Source organism: Falco rusticolus, chromosome Z (assembly GCF_015220075.1).
Source record: "Falco rusticolus isolate bFalRus1 chromosome Z, bFalRus1.pri, whole genome shotgun sequence".
NCBI lineage: Eukaryota > Metazoa > Chordata > Aves > Falconiformes > Falconidae > Falco > Falco rusticolus.
Genome location: NC_051210.1, coordinates 4,609,397 through 4,624,519, shown reverse-complemented (window position 1 = coordinate 4,624,519; position 15,123 = coordinate 4,609,397). Strand labels below are relative to the sequence as shown.

General features: G+C 38.5%; 1 protein-coding gene across 1 annotated transcript in view; it reads left to right on the top strand.

Moving 5' to 3' along the window:
* The first annotated feature begins 1,038 nt into the window (after window positions 1–1,038).
* Window positions 1,039–15,123, top strand: part of MEF2C (myocyte enhancer factor 2C) — a 121,232-nt gene continuing 107,147 nt past the window's right edge. Inside the window, exon 1 of the mRNA XM_037373734.1 lies at window positions 1,039–1,582. The gene's annotated coding sequence lies outside the window, so the exon portion shown is untranslated. The remainder of the gene's footprint in view (window positions 1,583–15,123) is intronic.

The following is a 15,123-nucleotide window of genomic DNA, read 5'->3' as shown; positions in this document are numbered from 1 at the left end:
CAGCCTTTTCAGTCCGGTTTTAAAACCAAACGAACCTATTAAAAAAAAAAAAAAAAAAAAAAAAAAAAGGCCCGTCCTTTCGCACCGAGCGCTGGTAATGCTGCATTTCTGCGGGTGAGTCTGACAAGAGACCGTCTCCGGCAGCCGGCCGCGGCCGGGACCCGTGCGAGGGGGCGGCGGGAGTGGCGCTGCCCAGCGCTCCCCGCGGGGACGGGGACGGGGACGGTGCCCCTTACGCGGCGCGGGGCGCTGCGGGCCGCCCGGGGGCAGCGGCTGCGCAGCCCGCCGAGCTGTGCAAGTTGGGCTGCCCCGCTGGCGGGGGGGGGCGCGGAGACGGAGCCCGCAGAGGTGCGGGGAGCCGGCGGGAGGGCTCCGGGGTGCGGGGCTGCGAGAGTCGGGGGGCGGCGGCCCCGCTCCGCTCCGCGGGATGCGGGGACGAGCGGCGCCGGCGGCGGGTCCGCTGCCCCCGCTGGGCGCCCCCCGCTCCCGGCGGCGCGGAGCGGGGCCGCTGCGGGGCCCCCGCCGCTCCCCCGGCCGGGCGGCTGCGGGGCAGCGGGCGGCCCTGCCCGGCCCTGCCCTGCCCCGGGGCTCGGCGGCGCTGCCCCGGGCCGTGCCCCCCCCAGCCTCCGCCGCGGGTCCCGCCGCCCTGCCGCCGCCCTGCCGGGACTGGCGCGGGGGAGCGCGCACCGCCTCGCCGCGCCGCGCCGCGCCGTCCCCGCGCGGTGGGATAAAGGATTGTCATTAGGTTTGCGTGTGGCATATGCCATTACCCCCACCGTACAACTAAAATTAGCAAAATGTCAGGAATGGAAAGATTGATTCACCCAAGATGCAATTATCATTTAAAAAGTGCTTGATTGAGGTGCTGATGTTCAGTGATTTATTCTGCATACCATATACATAATTAAAGTAGTGTAGTGGAGTAATTTATCAATCTAGTTTAGACTAGAGGGGCAAGGAAGGGAGCTGCTGCCGCTGCTGCTGCTCTATGTTTGTTTTATTAAAACGCTTTCGGGATCTGATCCCGCCCCCTTTTTGCAGGAGTGAAACTGATTATTTCTCCAGCTCGGGAGGAGAGAGTCATTCGTTTGGGATTGTGGGAGAGAGGGAGAGAGACGGAGAAGGAGAAGAAAAGGGAGGAAGAGGGAGCTAAGCAGAAAAGGACACCTCATCAGGCGTCTAGTTTGAATCCCTTCCTCGCCTCCCCCTTCCCTCCGCGATGTTACAAAGGCTGTGAGCTGCTCGCCTTTTCCCATTCGCCTGCTGTCACTTCCTTCCTGGACGCTTTCGGGACGAGTCCGGTTACTTTTAATCCGACCAGCAGCTCAGCCACTTTCTCCTCCTCCACGCTGAACACACACATACACACGCGCGTACACACATACACACACACACAGACCAGACAGCTTCTGGCTGCTTATTGGATTGACTTTGAAGGCTGTGTGTGTGATTCAAGGAGGCTGCATGAACCAGGTGGTGAATATTTAAGGCTGGAAGAAGTAAAGGGATTTTTTCTTTTTCCTGTGAAAGGAAAATATCTCAAGGACTAGTGTGATCATCCAAACAGCTAAATGTTTATAATGTAAGTACATGTGCAATTCAGCATCGGAATGAAATAGAGTGGGCATGGTACAGAAGCCCAATGTATTTTTCCTATTGCATTTGAAGAATTACTGTATGTAGGCTGGGATTGAGATCGCCTGCAGACTTTCTAAGTGTATGAGTGTGCCATTGCTTAAAAGTAACTTTTTAGACAAGCAACACAGTTAAATCACTGTCTACTAAATTATTGCTGACTTGTCTCTATCAGTGTCATAAGTGTTTAAACTTTGATGAAGTTAGTTTACATAATTTGTGTGCTTGCTATTGTGAAGTGTTTGAAGCTTATTTGATTTGAATAGTTCACCAAATGCTGTGACCTTGTAGTGCTTGCACCTTGATTTATCAGACTGAGGAAACAATCCAGTTTGAGTGAAATGCTCTTAAACTTCACTGTATTAGAGGCTCTTCAGCCCCTGGGTTCAGGTAATGCATGCTTGCAAGTGTTTAACTTTGTGCATCTCTCATTTAAATACTTACATTTGAGGTGGAAAGACCCCTTGCATTGATGTGGGAATATAAGTCATGGGCTGCCAGCCTCTTTTGGAATAGTATGCTTTTGTCTTTATGTAGTACTTAAAGTACTCTTTACATTTTTTTAACACAAGGGAGTAGAGCTAATCAGCCTTACAAAACTGGCTGGTTTAGTTGTAGTACATACAGTTACTTACAGGCTAAGATAAAGTTTAATGTAAATGAGAGACTTCTAAGACTATTGGTGCATTATGTAACTATAATACTTAGCATTTGCCATAAAACTTAACGGTGACCTTCTGTCAGCCTTAAAAACAAAATAAGTATCGATATAAGCCAATAATTTCTTTTCACTCTCTCTCTTTCTCTCTCTTAAAAAAAAAAAAAAGGCAGCACAACGCAAAACAAAACTTAATGAATCACTGTGGAAACCCTAAGCATTGTTTTTTTTAGAAGAGTTCCGTTTTCTTCATTGTATGCAATAATTAGTATCAGCAAATACCTGTATCCTGAAATTAGGTACTCTAATGCACAACTTAAAACTAAAGGTTTAAGGGAATTAGGCAGAGAAAGGCCCTATGCCAGTATTTTACTGGTGAACAGAAAATAATTGTCTTGACACAAAATGCATTTTGCTAGCACATATCTGATTATAAGCTTAATGGCAAATGTCCTAGTTTCGTATCTTTACTTTAAAGCAACTACAAGATGGATGATAAACCATGATAGATTTCTTTTATTGGCACTTTCCCGGGTATTGTGGTTGAAGAGTAAAGATGTTTATATGGAGTATAATAACTCTAATCCCTAGAGGCTTGGCAGGGCATGGAAATATAACCACCTGTGAACCAGTTCTAACCTCTGTATTGCATACATACTGATTTCCAGTTCAAAGGCTCAGGCAAATGGCCACTTTGGGGATTTGTTGTTTTGTGAGCTGGTTTTGTTACATGATTTTAGGTATCTAACATGAACTTAGAAAACCCACAAGGCTTTCTTACTTTCTCACTTTTCTTAAAATACCTGTTATATCATTCTTTCTATAGTAATGAATACATAATTCATATTGAGTCTAACATTGAAGTCTCTGCTCACACCTAAGTCCTTTTGGAAGTCATGGAAAAATTCTTTGAAGAAGAACTTAAGACAATGACCCTTAATTCAGGCTGTCTGTGTTTCTTGGTAGCACACATCCTTTTATTTTAAAAACCTGCTGTTCATATACATTTTTACTAATATGTCCTACATGGCTGGTATGAGAAGATAGTTCTGGAACCTGAACATGAAAGCCTTCTTTCATGCAAATAGTACTTACACAACTAGTCCCACTGATAATGCTGAGACTATTTGTGTGAAAATGAACAGTCACAAGAGTAACGATTTACAGGATCCGGCCCCAAGGAGACCTAAATCCCTTGCCTGTCCCGTGGCTCTCTTAGGAGAGATGTAAGGAACGTTACTTTTGATGTCCTATAAATGAATGCAGAAATCAGGTATGTCTGTATCCTCTTAAGATTACTTGACCAAGAAAAAAGGAAACTTAGGTTTAAGAACCTTATGGAAATTGGTACTAAATGATGAATAGTGTGTGAGATTAAGTCTTGTAGAGTTATGTTCCTGAGCTGCTAGTTTTGGAGTGTCATAAGAAAATTCATATAAATACTTCCTTACTGTGAATTTTCTTTAATACGGGATCAGAAAAATTATTTTTTTTTTAATGAATGCTCCTAATTTGTGTACCTGCAACATGTATCTTCAGAAACAGAGAGATGCTCTCTTAAAAGGTTCTGTATTTTAAAGATCTAAAATATTATAGACAAAGAGAAATTAAGCTTTCTGAAGCTTTTTCCAAAAGTTTACCTCTGAAAGATTTTGATAGCAGTCTATTTAGTAGATAAATACAACTACGTAGAAACTTAGGAACCGGGCAGGAGTTGTGAATAGAATACTTTTGCCAACTTCATTTATTTTGATTTTACTTTCCTCCATAACAGGTTAATTTATTGTTCACCAGAGTAGTTCAGTTCATCTTCAGAGGCAGTTAAGGATATTTCTACCTCTCATTGAGCAAGAAGTCATTAACTGCTGTTAGGTGCTTGAAAGAATAAGCATTTGGATTTTGTTACATAGACTACATTCTTACCTGTTGGACATAATTATTCTAAATTACGTGATAATTTATCCAGAAATCAAGTAAGGTGTAGTGATACTATTTGGAAAACACTGATTATGAAGATGAACATAAATTAGGTGCTATGTAATTTCAAGAAGTTTATAGTTTCTGCTTCAGCCTTTTGAAGAATAACCAAAACAGTTATATCTGTGATGTGTGTTAAGATTTTAAAATTTTGCTATGTGATACCAGCAGAGAGATTTTTGCTACATTCTATTTAGGCTTTATAGCAACTTAGGTATAAAATTAAAAAAATTATGTATGTAATTCTGAACAGCTAGAAAATGTCAGGTTTAAGAGTACAGTTAGTGTTCTGCTGTTTGAAAAGGATGAAAATGCAATTTTGCATCTTACTTCAGAAACAAAATGGGTTTAGAAGAACTCTGGTCAGCAAACACAAATGATGGTACAACTAAAAAAAATATTTTTTTTTTCTATTTTTAAAAGGAATTCTTCAGGTCTTCTGACCACCTTTAAGGTAATTTTCTCAGAACTGATGGTCAATGTTGCATGTGGGCAGGTGATTAAAACCTAGTGTCTTCAGTCCTCCACTTTAATCTCACTGTCTCATTGACTGCAGTGCAGTAGAGCTTGTCTATTCACTAAGATCTGTCATCCTTAGGAAATCAGACCAGCTTATAGAGGCGATTCACAAAACCAACAGTGACAACAAAGTCTTATGTGCCTACAAAAGAAGGATTAGGCAGTTCACATGTCATTTTGATTGGGCAGAGATAAAAGCTGATTGCTGCAGCATGGCAAGGCACACTTCAATTTCAATTGATTATTTTATAAGACAACTATAATTCTGCTGCTTAGTCATTGTTAAATGCAATTTGAAGGAAGGGAGACTCAAGTTTTGACATTACTGGTTTCATATGACTTTGTAGTAAAAGGCAGAGCCACTTGTAGCATTGCTATACAAATTTTAAAAATGTTGTGTAATTCTCTGCTTTTGGGAAATATATTTAAAATGTAGTAGATAGTTGCCGTGGGACTTGTAAAAAACATTTCTGCCTAGATGATGCCCTGTAATAGCAATTAAAAGTTCTTGAAAGTGTCTAGGAACATACTAAATTTACTGCACTTACCCTATTAAGAGCTTACATACAGAGGAGAGTGCGTAAAGCATGTCAGGGCTTTGCAGATTTATCAAAAAGCATAATACAGAGGAACAAGTAAGTCATCTTAGTTTACCTCTATTCTGTTATTTTTTTAAATGTAATATGATGTAAAAGTATACTTCGTGTGGTGCATGTAAACATTAATAGTCTGGTTTGAAAGCAGTTAGGAAATTAAAGGTTGTCCCTGTACTATCAAATACGCCATTTATCAGTGAGACTAGAGAGTTTTAACTATTTGCATAATTTAGTTATAACGTACAGCCTTTAACATTTGGAAGTATGAAACTTGCAAGCTGATAACTTCTATGCTAATTTCTTACCATTTTTCAAAAGAAGACTTTTTTTTACCCAACTGATGCCTCCTAGTGTTTCACATAATAAAACACTAATGAGTCAACCATAAATGTAAACATTGTTTTTTTCATTGTCTTCATCTTATGTGATACATAAATTTAATATTTATGTATTTAATTTTGCATGTGTTATTAAATCAGACAGGAAACTCCTGTAAATTCAGATGTTTCATCTTAATGGACCCTGAAAGCACATTTTGCTTTTCTTTCATTCTAGCTTTGCCTAGCTGTATTTTGAAAAGTTCATGTTGTACATAAAATACATTTTCTTTTTCTCCTTTTGTTTCACGCGCATTACAGTAACTTCTCAACAATGTATTATGAGGCTCAAATGGGAATTTCAAAAATTTTAGTAGGATAATATTTTGAAAAGTAAGTGCTTGGAATTAGGCAATAAATGCAGTTATAGAAATGCCTGAAATATCCTGAAGTACCTCACAGCCAAGTAAGATGAAAAAGACTAGTCTGAGACATGCTCGCTTGCTACAGTCCTTAAAGAATAGTTACATTATCACATTTTGTGATTGTTCCTGGTTATTTTACTGCTGTATAAGCAGCAAAACTGTATTAGGACAGTCATAAAATGTGCAAAATGTGCACCTCACTCATACGATTATAGATGTGGATGATCAGTACTACTGAAAATTAATTCATGTGCATAAAATACTGAAATGGAGCTTGGAGTGGTAAAGACTGAAATACAGTGTCCTTTTCCAACAAGTTCAGTCTGGCCATATAACTCCATGAATACCTGAAAAAATATTCAGTTATACTAGATTTATGTCATAAAACAGTGGAGTATTTTATTTTTTTTGATGGGCGGGTGTAATTTTCAAAAAGTTACCTAGCATTGGTGTGACAAAAGAGAACTTACGAGCCCCAGCTGTATATTTGAACTGTCAGGTACGGTCTTACAATGATAAAGAAGCAGCCAAGTCTGAGAACACTCTTGCACATTTTAATGTCACACAGTTTTATGTAAAGTATGAGATCAATTTAATGATGACATTGGAAATATAGCCTGTTATTCTAAGGCTTTCAAGAAAAGCCGTGGAATTCCTAGATACTTGTTCTACTGAGGTGGTTTTAAAGAGAAATAAAATTCTTTTGCAATTTGTGTCTTCTCAATGCTCATATGGTAAATTTAGGTGCCTGCTTACAGATAAAATAATTGTTTTCCACTGAATGCAGAGAGTTAGATCTCTGAGTGCAGATCTTAGTCATGGGAGTTAGTGTTTGGTTTTAGAATATATAAAAAATGCGGATTTTAGGATTGTATTCTGCATCAACCCTCTTAGTATCACATTTTTATCCCATTAGTTTTCAATGGCAAAGAGAACCTTTCAGAGATCTGCTATTTATTTAAGCCACTAAACATCAGATAGGATTCTAGCTTTTAAACTTCCTTGCATCTTGAAAGTATTTCAAAGTATGCAAATGGCACCCATTATTCAACCAGGAAAACTAACATGGAGAACTCACAGAGTTTTCTCATATAGTTACATTGCTTCTTCCCTTGCAAAGAGAAAGTAAATTTGCAAAAGGAATAGAGGGAAGCATAGAGAAGAAGAATCTTTAAGGCAGTTCAAGTGTAGGACTATTACTGTGAAATATACCTAAACAGAAGTCCACTACGCATTCACCACCACCTTTTTTTTTTTTTTTTTTTTTGTTTGTTTGTTTGTTTGTTAACATCTAAATACATTTAAAATGCAGAAATATGTGCTAGGAAATTCTTAGAACCAGGTCTGGATAATCAATCTGAGAATTGCTTATTTTAATATTGTGTGGAATAGACTCCTATGCAAGTTGGATTCAACTATCACACCAGTGAGGTCCGTAGCCCGGGCACCTTTAGTAATTCCCTGTACAGGTGACTTAGCAGTCACCTGCTTCAGCAGTGTAGCTCTGCCTTCTGCCATCTCACCCGACACTGGGGGGCTGCAAGAGTTCAAGCAAAGAGAGCTTCAGAAATCCTGGCCAGTACAGCAGGTCCTGGAAAGTCAGTATTTGCTGCCTTCATTTAAGTTAACCATAAGGCAGCGGGCAGATTAGGGACAGAATGGAACAGATGGCATAAAGCTCCTCTGCCTCCTTTTCCCAGGTTATAGAGAACCGCTGCTACAAAACTTAGAATCCAGCCTAACAGGTCTTCTCTGACTCTCATTTCTTAAACTGTATAATTGCTTAAGTGAAGTTTATCATGAAAATTATTATTAACCAAATGCCAGTGCAAGAATTCACCTTAGACATTACCGTCTTTTATATTTCATCCTATAATCACAAAATGTACAGTTAAGTAAACTGAATTAGAAATAACATTATTTACGTTTGCTTTTATAGATCCAGGATGCATGCCATTTGTGGAACCCATGCTCAGTTAAATTTCACTATTTACTTTTAAGTAGTCAATCAATAGCCGTTAGCAAAGTATGTACAAAGGACAAGGAAGGAGGATTGTGAAATTGTTTATAAAACACAACTGCAAAAGTAAATATAATGCAGAACATTGTCCACGTGAAACATTACTTTTAGTAACAGAAATAACAAGTAACATAGTAGCATGTGCTATTTATTTGATTTCTAATAAATTCTTCCCCCTACTGACAAATGTATTGTGATACTACATTATATTTGAAATAGTGGCGCGTAATAGTATTCCAAATAATTTAGTTATTGTCAGATCATTACAAAAAATAACACATTCCAGACTATGTGCACCAGCACAAGAAGCTAGACTACAGCACTTCTCATGTAAAAATTCCATGTGGACTTCTCAGTGGAGACTGTTTTAAATCATTTCATTGGAGCTGGGTGGAAAAGTGGTCCCCAGAGAGAGGGGAGTGCACTGCAGAGAAATAACAGGATGCGGGGGTTCTGTGACCATCCCATAGCGCTGGCCCACGCCTCCCCTCCAGCCTGGCATTTTAGCTCCAGACACGTGCTGCCAGGAGCTCCCCTCCGATTGCCATGAACCTTGGGAATGCCTGGGCAGTTTGCAGAAAAAGTTAGCAGCGTTTGAGGATATTGTGTGAAACCAGCAGGAGACAGTATGTCCTCCACACTTAGCTTTAGGCCTGCTTTATCTCTGTCCATCTGTGTCCTGAACGTTGCTTCTGCCTGTACTGAGTCTGAGGAGTGGGAGAAATGGCAAAAAAAGGAGGAAGGCTTTTAGGAAGGTTATGAAGAACGTGGCTACGGACTGTTAAGATGGTATGCAAATGGAGGAGAGCAGACAATACGTGGCAGTCAAACTTGAAACCTTGATCTTGCAGAGGTTTTTTCAAACAAATTTCCTGTCAAAGTGTACAGAATTTGTCTTACTATGAGTAATCCTTAATTGTTGCAGACATAGGGCAACAGTCTTAAGAAACTAATAATAATGATTGTTTAAATGTATTCTGTACCTATAAGGAACTGATCTTTGAAGCAGTATTTATAACATTAAACTTACAATATAAGTATTTATCTATATAAGAACACATTTCACCCACAGAATCCTGGAGAAATGGCCAGTTTTTCCCTTATCTTGCTTATGTGTATAAGATGCAGAGAAGGGATTGATATAACAGCAGAATGTGAAAAAATCCAGCTTATTGCCCCACTGCAATATATGAAATAAGTGTGAAACTGCACACTTACCAAACTTGTACATGACACGTTTTTTATGTCAGAATACTGAGCCAGGGAATGCATCGCTGCAGTGGCATACAAAATGTACAGCTTTATCCAAAACACACATACATAAATTTTAGAGATCAGAAATATGACCATAAATGTTAGTAAGAGCCTATGGACTGCTACGCTCATTTAAAACTAAATAGGATGAAGCAAAATTTCCTTAATGTTCTTGGGAGCACACATTAAAAAAAATATAACCCAGGCTCGTTGAATTACTAGCACTCTTATTTATGTGGTGTGTTGTTAGTAATTGGAAATAATTTAGATTACATTTAAAAATTTATATTAATTGGAAAATACTATTCAGTTTTTTTCTTAAACGGAAACATGATGGAATGATTGGCAAGCTACCTAATTAAAGCAGAACTGCCCGTAATTACATGTACAGGAATGAAGAATGCCTACCTATATCCCTGGTAGGTAGAAATCTGCATAACTTCCCTGGGATAACAATAGGATCTGGCATTTTTGGTTTGTTGTTGATGCTGCAATAAAAAAGATTATGCACAGGACAGAAACAGAAGGATGTTCTTCTACATTTCCTATAATATTCTTGGCATACAAGCTGTAAATTGGACTAATATTGTGATTTTTCCAACACTCGATATTGACAAAGCAAAACGAGACTCTATCCTCAGGACAGGTTCCAGTACTTAAACCCCCATCCAGAATATTACATTTAGTTCAGTTATGCTTCCAGTGGATATTGTCAGAAGCTTAGTATTACGTTCTGTGGTGATCAGCAGAATAGTCATCCTGAAGCCATCCTTAATGAGTGCTGTCTTTTCTGGGAAAAAAATGTATCAGGGATAAGATACGATGGTGATAGGCATAATGCAAATCCTTATGACAGATACAAAGAAAGCAATAGATGTATTTTTGCATGGCATTTTAATGCTATTAGGATTATTTTTCCCCCGGCTTCTAATCCTGTAGAAAAATACTTAATTGAGAGCACCAGGATTTCTCAATGGAGGCAGAATGTGTTCTTTATTTAACTTTTTTTTTTTTTTTTTTTTGTCACTTAATAACAATATGAAGCAACATCTGATGTAGCAAAGAGGCACGACACGAAAGATATTCTGGTCTGTTTTGAAGAGCAGTACTTGTCACGTATGTGGACGAGTGGTGATTTTCTGGTGCAGCTTTCTGTTACAAGTCGCTAAATGTCATCTGTAAAGCAGTAGCACTATGTTCTACCACATTTTTCTGTATAAGATTAAAGGCAAACCTCTCATGAGACCATCGCTACTGCTTTGACTACCCCAAACAGGACATGGAATAGCACTTCTACAGATTTCTGATAAAAAGTAGTTTTGGGGATGGTCAAGAAGAAAGTATTGTTCCCTCTTTTCGCTCTACTGTTTTCCAGATGTGATTGGAAAGAGGAAGCTGTTCCACTAATGGATCGGAAGATTGCTCTGTGAATTAAACATCATCCTGAAAATACAGCTTCCATGTTTGATTAATATAAGTTCAAAATACAATGTAGATATATCGAAAAGGCCTCTTTAAAATCACAAGGAATCCATAGACATATAGTTTTGTAATTCTCCTGCAGATACTTGCAAAAAAAACCAATCATCAGCGTTCTGTTTTCCGATTTTGGTCTAAATGCTGATTTTAAATGCAGAACAGTTAAATACATACCTACTATCGTGTCTGTTGGCAGAGCACATTTGGAATATATCGTGATCTAAGCTCAATATCGAACATTAAAATACAAGCTTTTGGATGAAAAAGTGAATCTACAGCACATTCAGTCCCAAAGTATGCTCCAAATTTTAAACAAGGTTCTTGAATATAATAATCTCTGGCACCACATGCAACCCAGCAGTGACAATTTCCAAGAATACCAGGGAGAAAGATCCTTCAATATGAATTCCAAAACTTAAAAATAAAGGGGGAAATTTAAACTGTATTTTATATGTTTAACATACAATTCACTAACCATTGTCCCTAAAAAGACACATGAACTTTATTTGAGTCAAAAGATGCAAGGTAAAAAAGTTTGTAAATGAAGTGCAGAAGCTGCACTAACAGTATAAGAAAGGGACTCAGAACCCTTAAGTTTAATTTTAAATGCAGCTGCAAACTTTTGTGTGTGTGTGTGTGCAAGTCTGTTATGCAATATCTCAGTTCTCCAAGGGCAAAGCACAGATGAAAATTGGCAGCTTTACTGAGATGCTGTAAAAACTAAAATCTATTCAGCGTGCCAGGATGTATCCACATAATTAGAAAGGACTTAGGGCAACACGAAAAAGGGGAGTTTAAGTTTTACTTTGCTGTGTCCTGTTGTCTGCTGGAATCCACATCCCCAGATTAAGTCTATAAATTCTTTATAAGCACTGGTTTAACTTTTATAGCAGGAATTCAGCGCTTGAGAAACCTGATTTGAAATACTTCCTACCCTTAATTTAGGGCAGTTCACAGAAAAGACAATTCTCTCTCTCTGGAAAGGTCCTTAATCAGTTGGCTGTAGAATATTCTGGGAGAAAGCTACTCTCAGTTTCCAAATGTGGGGCCATCCCATTCTTGTATAGATAATAAAATATTCATCAAGTGAAGGGCTGTAATTGAGTCATGTTTCACTGGAATGCCATAGTTCCTTAGCTATTAAGTTGATCTCTTGCGGTCTTTTACCTCTTACTTAAAAAATACAAGCCTTTCTGTGTTTCTAGTCTGTAATATAGCTTAAAACTAGTTTAAACAACCAATTCTATGCCATCTTCCCTGTTGCATTGCTGAAAAGTTTGATTTAACTTTATAACATACAATGTATAAGAAGAAAGTGTCTTGTTCCATCTTTACAAGTGTATTCATCTGATTTTGTGAAACTAGACCTTTTACAAATACCTCTGTGTCAGCCTTCCATAATTTTTAGTGGCCTTATTCTTTCATTTGAGTTTGTTTCTTGAACTGACACATACCATGCCTAGCAAAGCTCTGAAATCTAGGATAGGAGTTAGAAACATGAAGAGGTGTTTGAATATAAGGACGACAAGCATGCCGTAAACGAGCAACGGATCGATTATATGTTGGCTGAGACAGGAAGTACAGCTCCAGGGTGCGATAAATTGGTCGGGGTACCTAAGAGTGGTCTAATAAACCTTTATGAGAACAAATAGCTCAAAAATAGCCACTGTATGCACGTTCTCAGTCATCTTCAGCAGAGCTTGGGTGGTCCTTTAGGAAAGACCTTGTGGCCTAGCATGCGTGCCTCTTCAGCCGGTTTCTTGTACAGTTAATGTGCCTGTTGAATATGTGGGTGTGAATCCAAACCTGACTTCCTGACCACATTATTATGCTTGAATTAGTGAAGAAGAATAACAACTTTAGTTAAGTTGTGCCGATATTCAGTCCTGACTAGGATTTATCCAAGAGCTTGAAACAGCTTGTAAGTCGTAAAAATGTGCTGCTTTTTTTTTTTTTTTCTTTCAACTGTACTTGGGAAATTCCGACTTCACAAATACAAAGAGAACTTACATTCACAGATATTGATATGTTTATTTAACAGTATTTCAGATGTAAATGGATATATGAAACTATGTCCTTTGTTCATGTATTCTAGTATAACTCCACTGACTTGATGACCTACTAAAAACTGATTTATATACAGAATTATCACTCATGCTGTTAATTAACACCCACTTCTTTCTCTCAGTTCCACTCTGACTCTTTTTCCAGACTCATTAGAAACAAAGGTACCATTTGAATAGGACATTTCAAAAGAAGATCTGCTTATCTTCTCTCGTGGACCACACTGGAAAGAATATGTAGAAGTCTACCACTTCTTTGATCAAGAACATTATAAGCAGGCTTAAACAGTTTTCAGAGTCCCTATTGGGGGTTAAAGTCTGTACATGTGTGGCTGACATTCACACATCCTGAAATGAGATGGAACATGAAGGTGCATTATATGCTGTTCTAGAGCTTTTCTCAGCCTAGGCGAGTATACGTCAGCTTCTGTCTGCTGGATGTTAATTGTACTATTTAATGATACTATATGAGTTTTGTAAATACCAAATCATTCCATTTTTCTAATGTCATTCTGAAGTACAATGAGAATATTAGATAGACACTGCATATGGAATACATAACAGGTTGAGACTGCTGGCCCATGAGGCTTCCAGATGCTCTAAATAGATCACTTGAGCTGCTCAGACCATTATAGTGATCTTTACTCAGCTGGCAGTGACATCTTATTCCTCATATATAAGGCAAGACAGTAAAACATTACAGCAAAATTCAGAAGAGTTTGTATGGCCTTGTAATAGGAATAGTTTTCTTAACAAAAAAAAAAAAAAAAAAAAAATTTGGTCTATTTGGTCTATCTTTAAGTGATTAACCAAAAGGGAAACAGTGTACGTTACTTTAAACCTGAAATAAAAGATTTTTTTTTAAAGACTCAGCAGAATTTCTGAATTCATTCCTGAGCAGAAGCATGAAGTTCTGCTGCCATAGAATCATAGAATCGTTAAGGTTGGAAAAGATCTTTAAGGTCATCATGTCCCACCATTAGCCTGGCACTGCCAAGCCCACTACTAAACCATGTCCCTCAGCACCGCGTCTACACGTCTTTAAAATACCTGCATCAGGATCTCCTTTGATATGAGAATACACAGCTACCAATGTTTGTGGTAGCAGTTCCATACCGAAGACTGTAACTCACTGATTCTTTTTTGGGCAATTTGAGCTCTCAATTCATATATTCAACAGTAAAAATTGAGAGAATACAAACAGCAATAGCAAAGCTGATTCAGTCACCATTTGTGCTAATTTAACTTGTCAGGCTCACAGGTCTTGTAATGCTAGAGTACTAGCAGGTTATTTGTTTAATGTTAATTTTAGGTATAACAGTATTTCTGTCTGAAAGCAGAGCTAAGCACAGGAAGGATATTCTAGCATTTAGGATGGAAGCCTGGATTTGGGCAGTGTGGATTTAACTCTTTCTTGCAGAACCTATTTTAGACGACTGTGATGATCTCGCTTTGTTGGTGCATCAAGCCCCTGTCTGTAGAATGAGGATGGTATTTCCTTGAGGCAAATTGTGTAGGACCCAGACACTGTGGGAATGGTGGCCATATGAGTACCATAGGGAATAAACAAGACAATGTAGACTATAAATATGTAGTTGCTTTTGGAAAGTTACAGTCTAAAGTGAAGCATACAGTCTGCAACAGACTCTTAGATAACTTCGCTTTTGTTAGAGAGCCATTTTAATTAAAGTTTAGAACTTTCTACTTCTTTCTGTCCATTTTTCTTCTACTTCTTTAGTTGTTGTGCCAAGGTATCCATGTGTGTTTCTTCCACTGTCATCTGGCTCATTCCCAGCAGATGCACACAATCTGTTTTGCTGTCACTGACGGGGCTCAGTTTATGGAAAGAATGTGACAGAACATGCTGCTGTAGTCACTTACACAGGATTCTCTTTTCTAAAAAGTAACTGAGAATAAATTCTTTCTTTCTATTTTTTTGATATATTGTTCAGTCATAGAGTTTTATCCAGGCTACTCTGCGTCAGGTTAAAGAAGGTATTTAACATCTTAGCTTTCTTTTTAATTCCTACTTTGTAAAATCCAGATTTGCCAATAATATACATAGGAAATACGTTGACAGACCTCAGTTTCAAGTGGTGGTACTTGTCCTGGCCGTTCTGGAATGGGTGTAATATTCCCAAATCCTTTTTAGAAAATATTATGGTATTTCCTTTAAATTT